At 48.5% G+C, this 13,762-nt stretch overlaps 1 pseudogene; it reads left to right on the top strand.

The window, feature by feature from the left end:
- Positions 1 to 8,026: 8,026 nt before the first annotated feature.
- LOC124694664 lies at positions 8,027 to 9,056 on the top strand (annotated as a pseudogene).
- Positions 9,057 to 13,762: the final 4,706 nt, after the last annotated feature.

Genomic DNA, 13,762 nt, shown 5'->3' with positions numbered 1-13,762 from the left:
GTGCATTAAATGGACGCGCGGGAGTCGAAGCGAAGTGACAACTGACACTGGTGCAGCAGTTAACAGTGCGCATGTCACTGACAGGCGCGGGGCCCAAAATATTCTCGACTTCGCCGAGGGAAGAATAAATGCAAATGATACCGGAGAAAAGAGATGCCGGAACGTGCCTCGCAAAGAGAAGAAAACGAACAAGGGTAAAGGTGCCGGAACCAAGCTCAAGGCATGAGTGATTAAACCGGTATCTTAAAGAGATGAAAACCTGGCATGGTCTGTAGGATAGAATCCTCCAGGCTATACCAGCTTCGGGGACTAATGTTGGGGGGATAACCCCCGGTATGCCAAAGGCATGCCAAACCGGATGGTTTGAGCCATCATGATACCGGTTTAATGTTCTTACCGGAAGCCTGGTAGGAATTTGGGCTAAGTGAAGCTAAGCCGGTATCCCCAAAGGGGTATGCTGGAACCCGGTAAAGAGGATACCGGAAAAGAGGAGCTGTCGGCGAGGATGGTCAAAGATTCTCTTCGGAGCAAGAAGACAAGGATGAGCTAAGCAAAGTGACTTTATTCGAGCCCCGGCGCCAAAGAGAGAGGTGACGGCGAAAGAAGCCGGAGGACATCAGCATTTCGATTAAAGAGGACTCCGGCGTCACCTATGATTAAAGTAGCTTTGTAAAGTAGTTTGTCCAGTCAAAGATACCATTAGGGTTTCTTGTTCTGTAAGCCACCCTCTCCCCTATATAAGGAGAGGGGGTATTGCCTCTTACGGGCGCGAGACCACAGAGAGATCAGTGAATAGAACTTGTAATCATGTTGAGATCAATGAAGCTGGCGATCTAGTAAAGAGTTCTTCCTCTTGTCTCTCTTCTTGTATACCGGCCTCTGGTTGAGTTCTTGAGGAAAGCATCCGGAAGTTCTTCCCATCTAATCGCAAACCCTCCCCCGAATCCTCTAACGTCCATTCGGCCCCAATCTAAGCCATCCTATGGCATCTGTCTGTTCACCACGACGACAATGCATGAGGCTTGCAACTTGTAAGATATAATTTACATGATACGTATGCTTTATTACTACCGTTGACAAAATTGTTTCATGTTTTCAAAACAAAAGCTCTAGCACAATATAGCAATCGATGCTTTCCTCTTTGAAGGACCTTTCTTTTACTTTTATGTTGAGTCAGTTCACCTATCTCTTTCCACCTCAAGAAGCAAACACTTGTGTTAACTGTGCATTGATTTCTACATACTTGCATATTGCACTTGTTATATTACTTTACATTGACAATATCCGTGAGATATACATGTTATAAGTTGAAAGCAACCGCTGAAACTTAATCTTCCTTTGTGTTGCTTCAATACCTCTACTTTGAATTATTGCTTTACGAGCTAACTCTTATGCAAGACTTATTGATGCTTGTCTTGAAGTACTATTCATGAAAAGTCTTTGCTTTATGATTCATTTGTTTACTCATGTCATTACCATTGTTTTGATCGCTGCATTCATTACATATGCTTACAATAGTATGATCAAGGTTATGATGGCATGTCACTCCAGAAATTATCTTTGTTATCGTTTACCGCTCGGGACGAGCGAGAACTAAGCTTGGGGATGCTGATACGTCTCCGACGTATCGATAATTTCTTATGTTCCATGCCACATTATTGATGATATCTACATGTTTTATGCATACTTTATGTCATATTTATGCGTTTTCCGGAACTAACCTATTGACGAGATGCCAAAGTGCCGATTCTTGTTTTCTGCTGTTTTTGGTTTCAGAAATCCTAGTAAGGAAATATTCTCGGAATTGGACGAAATCAACGTCCGGGGTCCTATTTTTCCACGAAGCTTCCGGAAGTCCGAAGGGAAACGAAGTGGGGCCACGAGGTGGGGACACGATAGGGCGGCGCGGCCCAAGCCCCGGCCGCGCCGGCCTAGTGTGTGGTTCCACCGGGACTCCACCGACCTTGCCCTTCCGCCTACTTAAAGCCTCCGTCGCGAAAACCCTATCAAGTTCGACGAAACCGGAGAAAACCTTCCGGAGCCGCCGCCATCGCGAAGCCAAGATGCGGGGGACAGGAGTCTCCGTTCCGGCACGCCGCCGGGACGAGGAAGTGCCCCGGAAGGCTTCTCCATCGACACCACCGCCATCTTCATCACCGCTGCTTGTCTCCCATGAGGAGGGAGTAGTTCTCCATCGAGGCTCGGGGCTGTACCGGTAGCTATGTGGTTCATCTCTCTCCTATGTGCTTCAATACAATAATCTCATGAGATGCCTTACATGATTGAGATTCATATGATGATGCTTGTAATCTAGATGTCATTATGCTAGTCAAGTGGGTTTTACTTATGTGATCTCCGGAGACTCCTTGTCCCACGTGTGTAAAGGTGACAGTGTGTGCACCGTTTGGGTCTCTTAGGCTATATTTCACAGAATACTTATTCACTGTTATGAATGGCATAGTGAAGTGCTTATTTATATCTCTTTATGATTGCAATGTGTTTTGTATCACAATTTATCTATGTGCTACTCTAGTGATGTTATTAAAGTAGTTTATTCCTCCTGCACGGTGTAATGGTGACAGTGTGTGCATCGTGTAGTACTTGGCGTAGGCTATGATTGTGATCTCTTGTAGATTATGAAGTTAACTATTGCTATGATGGTATTGATGTGATCTATGCCTCCTTTCGTAGTGTGAAGGTGACGAGTGTGCATGCTATGTTAGTACTTGGTTTGGTTATGTTGATCTGTTATGCACTCTAAGGTTATTTAAATATGAACATTGAATATTGTGGAGCTTGTTAACTCCGGCATTGAGGGTTCGTGTAATCCTACACAGTTAGTGGTGTTCATCATCCAACAAGAGGGTGTAGAGTCTAGCATCTATCTATTTATTCTGTTATGTGATCAATATTGAGAGTGTCCACTAGTGAAAGTATAATCCCAAGGCCTTGTTCCTAAATACTGCTATCGCTGCTTGTTTACTGTTTTTCTTGCTTGTTCTATCGCCTGCAATATTACTACCATCAACTGCACGCCAAGCAAGCACTTTTACAGCGCCGTTACTACTGCTCATATTCATTCATACCACTTGTATTTCACTATCTCTTCGTCGAACTAGTGCACCTATTAGGTGTGTTGGGGACACAAGAGACTTCTTGCTTTGTGGTTGCAGGGTTGCACGAGAGGGATATCTTTACCTCTTCCTCCCTGAGTTCGATAAACCTTGGGTGATCCACTTAAGGGAAACTTGCTGCTGTTCTACAAACCTCTGCTCTTGGAGGCCCAACACTGTCTACAAAAATAGAAGCGAGCGTAGACATCAGTTGGCAACGAAGGCATCTACTAGGTCGTCCCATGATTTAACAGAACCTTTCGGCAGCCCCCTTAGCGAGGCCCGTGCTGAATCCTTCAAGTAAAGCTGCAAGCATTGCATTGCTGCTATCTGGTTTCCTTTGTGCAGGATCACAGTCTGCAGGTAGTCGTCTATCCAGGATCTTGGTTCTTGTTGCCCATCGTACTTGGCAGCATCGGTAGGGGTAGGCTTAAATTTTTTGGGCGGCATCGTTTCGTGGATCTTGTAACTTAGACAATCGGCTCCCCTGAGCTCGCCGTCGTACTCCTGGTCTTCATCCGAAGAATCGCTGTCGTCGTCCTTCCTAGCGGCGCGTCGTCGCCTTGCTTTGTCGATCTTGCTCTGGGTAATTTCGTCCCGAGCATCTCTCGCATGATGTTTCGACCCACTGCCTTGGACGGTGGTATTTTCCTTTGGCGGGACTAGGTTGTTCCCCAATATTGCGAGACTCTCCAGGGCACCTCGATGAGCTTGAGCCATCGACCCTTCGGGGCGTTGGTTGATGAGGTACGCGGCGAGGTTGGCTGTTGCTCCTGCAACGGTTTTCGGTCGTGGCATGCCGGCGCTATCCATAGTCATAAAGGATTTGGTCAGATTCGACGTTATTTCCCTGGCGTCATCTTACGAAAGCTCTGGATAGTCTCGACCGGTGCTTTTCTGTTCCCTGAGTGTTTCGGGAGGCACTCCCTTGCGAGCCCCTTCGCCGTTCGCTGGATCGGTCCGCCGCAGATAGGCGTCTCTCGAGGGTTGCTTGCTCTTTTGACAGGTGTTCCCGGTTTTTCTCCAGTATGGAGCGGTAAGCATTGAGGGTTCCAACCGAAGTTCCTGCGGAGAGCGGCGTGTTGTTGAGTACTGCTGCCCTTGCTGCTGCCCACTCCTCATCCGCGATGGTGTAATCGCTGTCGCGGTTGTTGGCGCTGTTTTCAAAACTCGCCCTTCTACTGGAACGGGGGGTATGGTCCTCGTCTCCTCGCGCCTTGTGTTTCCCGTGTTGTTGGCGACATAAACCCGATGGTGTGCCGTTCTTCGGGTGGTTCCCTGGATGGTGCTTGTCGATACGGTCCTCTCCCGATGAATGCGGGCGTTGCGGATGAACGGCGTGTCGCTTGATCCCAGCCCATGCCCGGTGTCGCGGTTCGGGCGGTAGTACGAAGTTAGTTTCGAAGATGAGGAATCATCCGACCCTACCGACATGGAGGACACCGAGCGGGGAGTCGAGGGCACGGGTGAGCACGTCGATCCCGTCGGACCGGCCGACGGATCGAGTGACGATGACGCGTTTGAACCCGTCGATCCGGAAGTGGGGGATTCCGGCAATCGAAGGATTCCTCTGCGTTGACGTTGTAGTGGACGCTGCCGAAGGTCATCTCCATGTTCCCTTGTAGATCCGAGAAGTTCGAGCGGGAGGAATCAGCTGTGTGGAGTAAACTCGTAGGAGCCGAATCGAATCGGGCTTCCCGAGGATTGGCGACGATGGTGTCGACGAAGTTGCTTGATGAAGTTGTCGGCGAAGTCGCCGATGTCATGATCGGATGCTGCCGATGCCTGCCTTGTGCCGACGGGGTTCCCACGAGACGGCGCCAATTGTCGAGGGTGCTCCTCGGCAATGCCCTCCGATAGGGACTTAGGGTTGATGGAATCACGCAGGCGACACGAGACATCGGTTCACGGACAAGCGGGGATAGCGATTTACCCGGAGTTCGGGGCCCTCGATGAGGTAAAACCCTTACGTCCTGCCTGTACGTTCTTGATTATGATGAAAACGAGGTTACAATGGGGTGCCGAATAGTTCGGCTGAGATCTCGTCGAGATGGCTAATTGCTAGGGTAACCTAGTTCTAAGCTTCGTTGGCTAAGATTGCTAAGATTGATTGTGTCCCTCGACGGCCCCTCTCCGGCCTTTATATAGGAGGCCAGGTCTCAAGAGGTCTAATCGAGTACGACTAGGTTTGCAGTAGATCTATCTCCAGACTTTCCTTGTTTGGCTCCTTCCGTGTCTTGTACTTCAAGGAATCTTCTGCCGCACCGTTCCAGCGGCCCGCCTCGTCATTGAGTGCCTTCATGGGCCTCCAACTAGGAAATATAGGATATGGCAACATTGGTTACCCGAAGGGTAATGCCCACGTCAATGGGGGCAGAGGCGGCCAGCCTCGCAAGAGATGGAGAAGGATGTGGGGGCAACGACAGCCAGCCTCGTAGGATATGGAGAAGTATGGGGTGGCGGCCAGCCTTGCCGAAGGCGAAGAAGGAGGGGGGGCATCAACGCTGGGAGCGGAGGTGAGCGAGCGTTCAAGGTTTTTTTTGTCTAAGACAATGTACGATGTAGAACAAGAGAGAGCGAGAGGAAAATTTTCAGGCCGAATACCTCAGGAAGAGCTCTCAAAAAAAAGAAGGAAGGTTCACCTAAACATTCGGCCCGAATACACAGCCTAAATACCTACCCACTTAAACAGCATGAATTTGAGATATTCGGGCATGAACAATGCAATATCCAATACCATGCCCGAATGCAAACATCGAAACGCACTGTTAGATACAATCATGACCTACGCTTTCATATATATTATCCACATGGTACTCCCGCAGTTAAGTTGTAGGTTCTTTTTTTGAAAATACATGTATCTCGACATGTTTCAATGTATAGGTTCACGTATTTTGGTCCATATATAGTCCATATTAAAATATCTATAATATTTTACAATAATAAACCGAAGGAGTATTATTGTTTTTACTTTTTGATAGACTTTTATATATACATGTTCAATATTTACATCATTTAACGTGAGTAAGAAATATAGACATTTATAGAAACTGAAGTAAGTAGAATCTTTCTATAGAGAGCCTAGAGGATTTTTTAAGAGAAAATATCCAATTTGGTCTAAAAAGTTGCTATGATGTGCGCATTGGTCACAAACTTGCAAATCGTGAATTGTGGGTCAAGTAGCTGCCACGCGCGAGTATTTTGGTTATTCCGTCACAGCCAGTGTTAGTTTGATGATGTGACCAACTAATTTTTTTGCAAATTCCCCCATAAAAAAGTCAAACCGAGGACTAGAAAATTAGGAAAAACAAATTTTAGGGGGCAATTCGAAAAAAAATATCAATTAACCACGTTAGCAAACTTACGTTGACCTTGACAGAGTGACCAAAACACTCGCACGGGGCAACTTAGTGACCTAGAATTCACGATTTGCAAGTTCGTGACAAAAAATGCACATCCTAGACAACGTGGTAGACCAAATTTGGGGTTTTTCTCCCTTTTAAAGGGGTGGACCCACCTAATAAGGCATTGTTTTATATTAGAGTTTTTATGGGAATTAGAGGGGATAATCCCTAAGCGCATTGGGTGAATCTCTAAAATCCCCGTAAAATCTCAATCTGACTTATTCACCTTGTTTGGTATTATAGTTTTTATGGGAATTAGGGGATTTTTTACCCTCTATTGGGCAAAAAAGGTAAAAACTATAAATCTAAATTTCACTTTGCTTTTTCCCATTTTGTTATCGTTTTGCTTTTTTTACTTTGCCTATCAAATAAAAAAAAGCAAAATATCAAAACTTACAGCGGTAAAAGCAAAACCGGTAGGGTGTGCGTGTGTGCGTTCATAGGGGTGAGTGTATGCGCGTGTATGTGAGCGTCTGCGTTGTACTGTGTCTCTCAAAAAAAAAAAAAAAAAAGCAAAACCGGCAAAAATAAACTATTGTAGTAGCAAAAAATAAAACTTTCCCGGAACGGATCGGACTGGTGGGCTGGACTTGTTCGTGTTCTCGTACGACGGTCTAGCAGGCTCTGACACGCCCTAAAAGTGGACCGGGCGTCTCGGAGTACAAAGGCCCAGGCAATTTCGACGTTCCAGCTACAGAGCCAGGGTCGTGCAGAATAAAACGAGGGGGAGTATTAGACGCTCCAAGTGATTCTCAAAAACAAAAAAGACGCTCCAAGCGATTCTTTAAAAAAAAAACAATAGGCGCTCCAAGCTAGTACACTAGAGTACCGTTAGTTGTTTATATATCCTCCTAAATGAGCTGCAGTTCGGGCCGCCCCATTAACAGTGAGTTGTTTATATATGATTTTTGAAATCATAAAATTTATGTACCTTTTAAATTTAATTTTGAAGTAAAAAAATTCATATATGTCATATATGTCAAAACGGATTTTCAAAAATAGATCAATAAACGTGTGTATGTGTCGATATAAATGTTCATATGCATCTAAATAAACATTCTTCAGTTGGAAACACTGTTACCTAAAAGATAGAGAAGGAGGAAATATAAAAAGAACTGATAAAAAAAGTGAAGCGGAAAGGTAGGGACAAAACCCGGAAAGGGAAAACCAAGAGAACCAGGCAGACAATGACCTAAACAAGTAGAAACCGAAAAGACGCACATCGAAAAATATGGACATTTGGCGTGATGCATGTCGAATGTCAAGATGTGAGGACCCTAGAGGCGGCTTTCAAAGGATCTTGATTTTTTTTAATCTAAGACCTATGTTCAGGGTGTTCGTTTAGTTGTTTTCTTCAACTATAATGTATTGTAGCAAATCAAAAACTGGTAGTGAGCAACTTATTAGAATCTAGCAAATGAATAAACGGGACATGCTCCTCAAAACATTAAATGTGAAAAAAGATTCTCATTGTGTAATTATCAAATGTAATAAATGTCGGTAGCTAGCATGAAGGAGCAGGTGACCAACTGACCAAAATAGTAGTACACGAAAACAGGCGAGTGATTGATTTCCTTGTTTATGGACATCCTGTTGATTAAAGAACAGGTGTGCATGGGCGCGGCTCCTCTGCAGTAGGAGTACATACTGTACCGGTACAGTAATTAGGTTGATTTACCGTTCATTTGCATCTAACGGTGATCTGAAACAAGTTGTTTTTTCTTCTGCCTCTTGTTAGCAAAATGCAATCACGTTGAACCGCCGTGTGTTGACTGCTTCGACAAGGGATAGGTATCTGGCTGGCCCAGTGACGGAGGGAATTATGAGCGAAGGCACGAGAGGGAGAGAAGGCGGCCCGACGCAAGCATTGGCCTACGCGGCGGAGTGCGCTGCATCGGCGCCCGAGTCCGTGGCGTGAACGTGTGGATCCTGGACAAGCAGGTGCTGCTGTTTGGAGCCCAGCTGGTACCCAGAGGCGCTCTGAGCGGTGGCGTGGGCTAGCCGCCGCGTGCACACCATGGCAGAGCGGGTGCTCTGGCGCGAGCTTTGCGTCTCAAGGGCGCCACGAATGGTGTCCGCCTCACGACGACGGGGGCTTCCTCCGCGCAGGGGGCTGGGGCTCTTCGGCGGCGTGTGGCCGGCGCTGGCGATGGCGAAACTGCTGCGACGCTGTGCCAGGCTACTTCGCCCCCTGTGCCCCGGTTCTCCAAAACATCCGGCCTAAACTTCCTATCGCGGCGCTACACCGGGTACCTGTTGTACTTATCGGACCCATGCGAGCACGCGATGCCAAGTAGTGCCGCCGACGAAGACGTGGGCGCGTACCGCGGCGTGTTCCACAACTTCACGCGCTCCCGCACAGGCGCACACGGGCCTGTCTGCGGCGGGCCTTGCGATGCGCAGTGCGTGTCACCGCCTCGGCAAGCCCGAGAGCCGGCACAAGTACTTCGTTTGGACAGGCGCATGGTCTTCGCAAGCTAGGAGGAAGACAACAGGCTCATGGCGATGTAAAGTTCAGGTCACCGTTGGATGCAAATGAACGGTAAAACAACCGAATTACTGTACCGGTACAGTATCTACTTTACTGCAGAGGAGCCGCGCCCGGTGTGCATATACTCGTGACTCTTTTTGTGTCAAAAAAAAAAAAAAAAAACTCGTGACTCTTTAGTCTTTACTCCAAAAGGGGGGAAAAGGTAATGGGTGCTACATTATCATCAAGTGATGACAATGTAGGGGCCTAATGATCGAGTTTATAGCCGCCACCTAACCAAACTCATGTGATTTGTTATGTCCCCACGAGTTAAGCTGTCCAGCTCAGAAGCATGCAGTACGCCCATTGACCAGCAGGGCCAACTAATAATAATTCGTGCAAACTGTCTCGTTTTCAAGTTTCTCCAGGGCATATTAATCCATGATTATACAAAATTATCATATCATAGTACCTAATTGATTATATCAGCTTGAGATATCCAAAAGGATTCGCAGAATAAATGAATCCCTCTTCCAGCAAGGAGGCAGCTAGGAGGATGAGATTGACAACGCATTATATGTCATGAGAAATTAGTTAGTCGCGAGTCTTACGTCGCCCTACTCCTCTCCCCCCCGCGTCGCCCTCCTCTGGCGACCAGGGGGAAACCCTAGCCGCCGCCGCCAGAAGCCCCCTCCACCTCCTCTCCTTGCTTCCTGCGCCGCCGGAGGGGCGGCAGGCCGCGCGCCCCCCGGGGAAGGTGGCGGCGGGGCGTTTTTCTCTCCCCCGCGTCCCCTGGCGAGAGGGAGCTCGTCGGGCGCGGGGCGGGGCGGCGGGGGCTGGGGCCGGCGGCTGAGCGTGGCGGAGGGCACGCGGACGGGGAGCGGCGATGGTGCGGTGGCGCAGGCGTGGCGGGGCTTGGCGGTGGTGCAGCGGCGTAGGCGTCGTGGCGCGCGCTCGAGCCCGCGGCGGCAGATCTGAGGTGACCACGGCGACGGGCTGCAGCGGGAGGCTGCGGCGGTGGTGCCTGAGGCGTCGCGGCGCGTGCTTGAGCCCGCGGCGGCGGATCTACGGTTTGGCCGCGGCGACGGGCTGCAGCGGGAGGCTGCGACGATGGAGGCTGCGGCGGTGGTGGCCACGGAGGAGGAGGCCGCGACAGAGGAGCCTGTTGCTGGCCATGGCGGCGGTGCTGCTTCGGGAGGCTGCGGTGTTGGGCGGGCCCCAATCTGGGCCTATCGGGCTTTGCGGGCCGCGGCTGCTGTTGGCGTTGGCGGCGTCTTCGTCTTGGCGCTGGGTGGCCCGGTGCTGGCCTTGGCTCTGGGCCGGGTTGGTTGTGCGGTGGCGGCTTCGGGCGGTGCGGGGAGTTCTAGTCTGTGGGCTTCGGCGTTCGTCATCGAGCCCCGTGTCGGTGTTGGTCGGCGTCCCCTCTATGTGGCGTTCCGGCGGCGCCCACGGTGATCTTCGGCGGTACTCCGTTGGCTTCGGGCTGTGCTGCCCTCTGCGCGTCGGCGGCTACAGGTTGGCCTGGAGGTTGCTCGGCGGTTGAAGGTGGTGGTTTGTGCCGGGTCCTTCTTGGCGGGCGCGAGGTCTTGGAACTCTTCGCCGGGCGAAAGCTGCGTCTTGGCGGGCGGCCGGGACCGACCGACGGTGGCGCTTGTGGGCGCCACATACTTCTTGAAGGCGTCGTCGAAGCGGGTGTTTCTTGTTCTCCGCTCGGGCTCTCCGGGGGAAACCCTAGATCCCTCGCGGGATCGGGCGTGGGCGGCGCTCTTGCGTCGTTTTGCCTCTTGGGGCCTCGCTTTGGATGTCCACCGGACAAGGGGACTTGTGGAGTGTTTTGGTGGTTTTCGGCGAAGGCGGGTGCGTCTTCGGCCGGGGAGAGCGCGGCCTCGGGGCCGGCGTGGTAGTTGGAGCGGTGGCTCCGGTCTTTCGCCTCCGCTTTGTTGCGTTGAGGTGTGGTGTCGACCTGGCTGGTCGTCGACCCGTGTGGAGCGCAGCCTCGGGGCTGGCGTGTGGTGTCGTGTTGTATGATTTTTCGGCCAGTTTTCCTCATAAACGGGCCACCTCTTTTCTCCTATATCAATGAAAGGCAAAGCTTTTGCCCCGTTTCGAAAAAAAAAAAGACAACGCATTATGACCTACTGAAGGCGATTGGATCAAGTGATGATCAGCTGCGGCAGATAAGCATTATCGGGCCAGATCAGAATGGTTCTCCCAGTCCTAGAACTATAAGTCAAAGCGATCTATCACATCACATGCACATGCAAGTATGCCCAAGCTCGAAGAAGCAAGTGTTACCACAAGCAGCAAGATCAAATTCCCAAATGTGTGCACGCTAACATTGGACGTGTTCAAAAGAAGGTATAGTACAGTACGTAATGGATGGGATCTCAACCGATCCAAACGAGTTGGAGACTGTTGATTTCCCCCCTTCCCAGCTCTCGCGAGTGAACAGTCCCCTTGAGAGTCTCTTCCTCTCTGCCGGCTCCCCTCTCCCTCTCCTCCGGCGGTCTCGCCGGCCGGAGTGACTGGGAAAGGGGAGGCCGGTTCCCCTCTGTACATAGTAGTCTAGGAGTAGTTGTTGTTCCCTTAGTGAAGTTTGGCGCTATGCCGTTGGAGATCTGGTGGCCGACGCTTACGGGCGGTGCTTGGTGGCCGGTGGTGGTGTGGCTTCTGCTTGCGGAGCTCCGAAGGGCGGAGCCGGAGGTGAGCAGCAGCGTCCCCTCACCCTCCATGAAGAATCAGCTCGAGGTTGCTTCAGGGCTGCAAGATCTGGATGGCTCTGACGCTGTTCTTGCCGTCATGGGGGCGGAAGGAGCAGTTCGTCTTGAGATCTATCTAGATCTGATAGGATCTAGAGCGAGCGGGGAATAGCGTGGGTCTAAAAATACGCTATTAGCATGTTATAGCGTGCTATTAACGCGAATAGCGCGCTATAGCGCCGAAATAGCGTACCGTCGCCTCTCCAGATATGCTATAGCGTGCTATTAGCGTTGGAATAGCGCGCTATTTTTTTCCATGATTTGTAACTCCACCGCTTTCAATGAATGATCTCTCTCGGCCTTTCTAGGCCGATCCCTGTTAAAAAAAAAAAAATCCAAACGAGTTGTATCGACCATTCGGCTGATCTGGATTTCTTCTTATATATGCGTTCTTCTTCTTTGAAGCCGATCTGATCTGAGAGGGGCTCCGCGCGTAACGTGGTGATGCACGTGAGATGACACAGCCTATAGGTAGCAAGAACATGAACGAACACACAGTTGCATTATAGTGGGAGCCAAGGAGCAGCTCGTGCATGTGGATATGGATGCCCTTCGATCCCCTTCTTTGGCGCCGAGACACACGCATGTCTCACGTGGATACTAGTTTAAGTAGACGTATAAATTTTGTCGACAGCCAAACCAAGCAAAATTGGGATAAGTTTATAAAAAAAGTTAACGATGATTAAAATAAGATGTAAAAATTATATTTATAATTTATCTAACAGTATTGATTTGATGTTGTAGAAGTTGAATACTACATTTAAAATTTGGCTAAAATTTAGTATATTTTTTGACTCTTGGCAAAATTTATACTACCCCGTTTCTATGAATAAGGCGCACGCGAAGTTCGAGATGAATTTTGACCAAAACATTGAGCAACAAAATCTTTATTATATTCTACGTAATTAGTATCGTTGGATTCGTATTGAAAACACTTTCTAATGATGCTAGTTTTGAACCAATATTATTTATATATTTGAAGCAATTCTTAGTTAAAGAAAAAAACACGAAAAACGAGGGTTTCTTATTCGTTAAAATGAAGGGAGTACACTTATTTTAAGGAAAAAAATACTACTCGTTCGTGAAGACTGCACGTGTAGGTTGCTATCTTCACCAGATTAGCGCTTCACTGTGTGTTGCCATCACCATTTTGTGGTGTTGCCATGGATACTCATGATGGGAGCTCGATCTAGAGTTCTTCGCGATCCCGTTCTCGAGAAAGGTGGGACTACGGGGGAATGAGTTTTGGCTCGCCGGATCTAGCGTTGACATGCCGAATTAATTGTCCATGTGGTAAGGCAGCGAGATCGGTGCTCCAACACAAAGGTTAGTAATTTACGGATTTTTGATGCTACATACGTTTATTTGCTATGCTACAAGCTCCATGCGTTTTGTTGCGAAATGGTGTGATGATTCTATCTAGTCATCTGAAAGACTGCAACAAATGTTGCTTTTATGTGCAAATGTTACTTTAATGTTCCAAAGGTTCTCAAGGGATGCTGCAAACGTTGCCACTAATGTTGCATACATGTGTTGACTGCTTTGCCCTAGTTTTGCGGCCATAGGATGGGATTTGCTACGTCTAGGGAGAATTTGCTGCAGACACATTTTTTTTCTGCACTATTTTTTATGAGCTGCATGATTAAATTCTGCAACAATCCTCCAATAGTACTCTATATGAAATATGCTAATCAGGTGAGAGGCGTGCTAAATTGATTGAATGGATCAAATTTCGTGTTTCATTGACGATTCAGACGGTTGGGACAGGGAACTTTTTGGCCAAATTTCCATGATGCTCAGCACTAGCCTCTATTAAGGCTCTCCTAAGTGAATAGCATAGTAACACAATGTCTCAAGTTAAGAAATAATCTATCTGCATCAATTAAGAAGATATTTACAGATTTATTAATTCAGATGTATCTATACACTTTAAATATCTAGATACATTTGGATATAGACTTGCGTTCTTTGGATAGAGGTACTCCATCATATTCATATTTCTTATTGGATGTATCT

The sequence above is a fragment of the Lolium rigidum genome, chromosome 3 (assembly GCF_022539505.1).
Source record: "Lolium rigidum isolate FL_2022 chromosome 3, APGP_CSIRO_Lrig_0.1, whole genome shotgun sequence".
Lineage (NCBI taxonomy): Eukaryota > Viridiplantae > Streptophyta > Magnoliopsida > Poales > Poaceae > Lolium > Lolium rigidum.
This window is presented reverse-complemented; position numbering and strand designations above follow the sequence as displayed.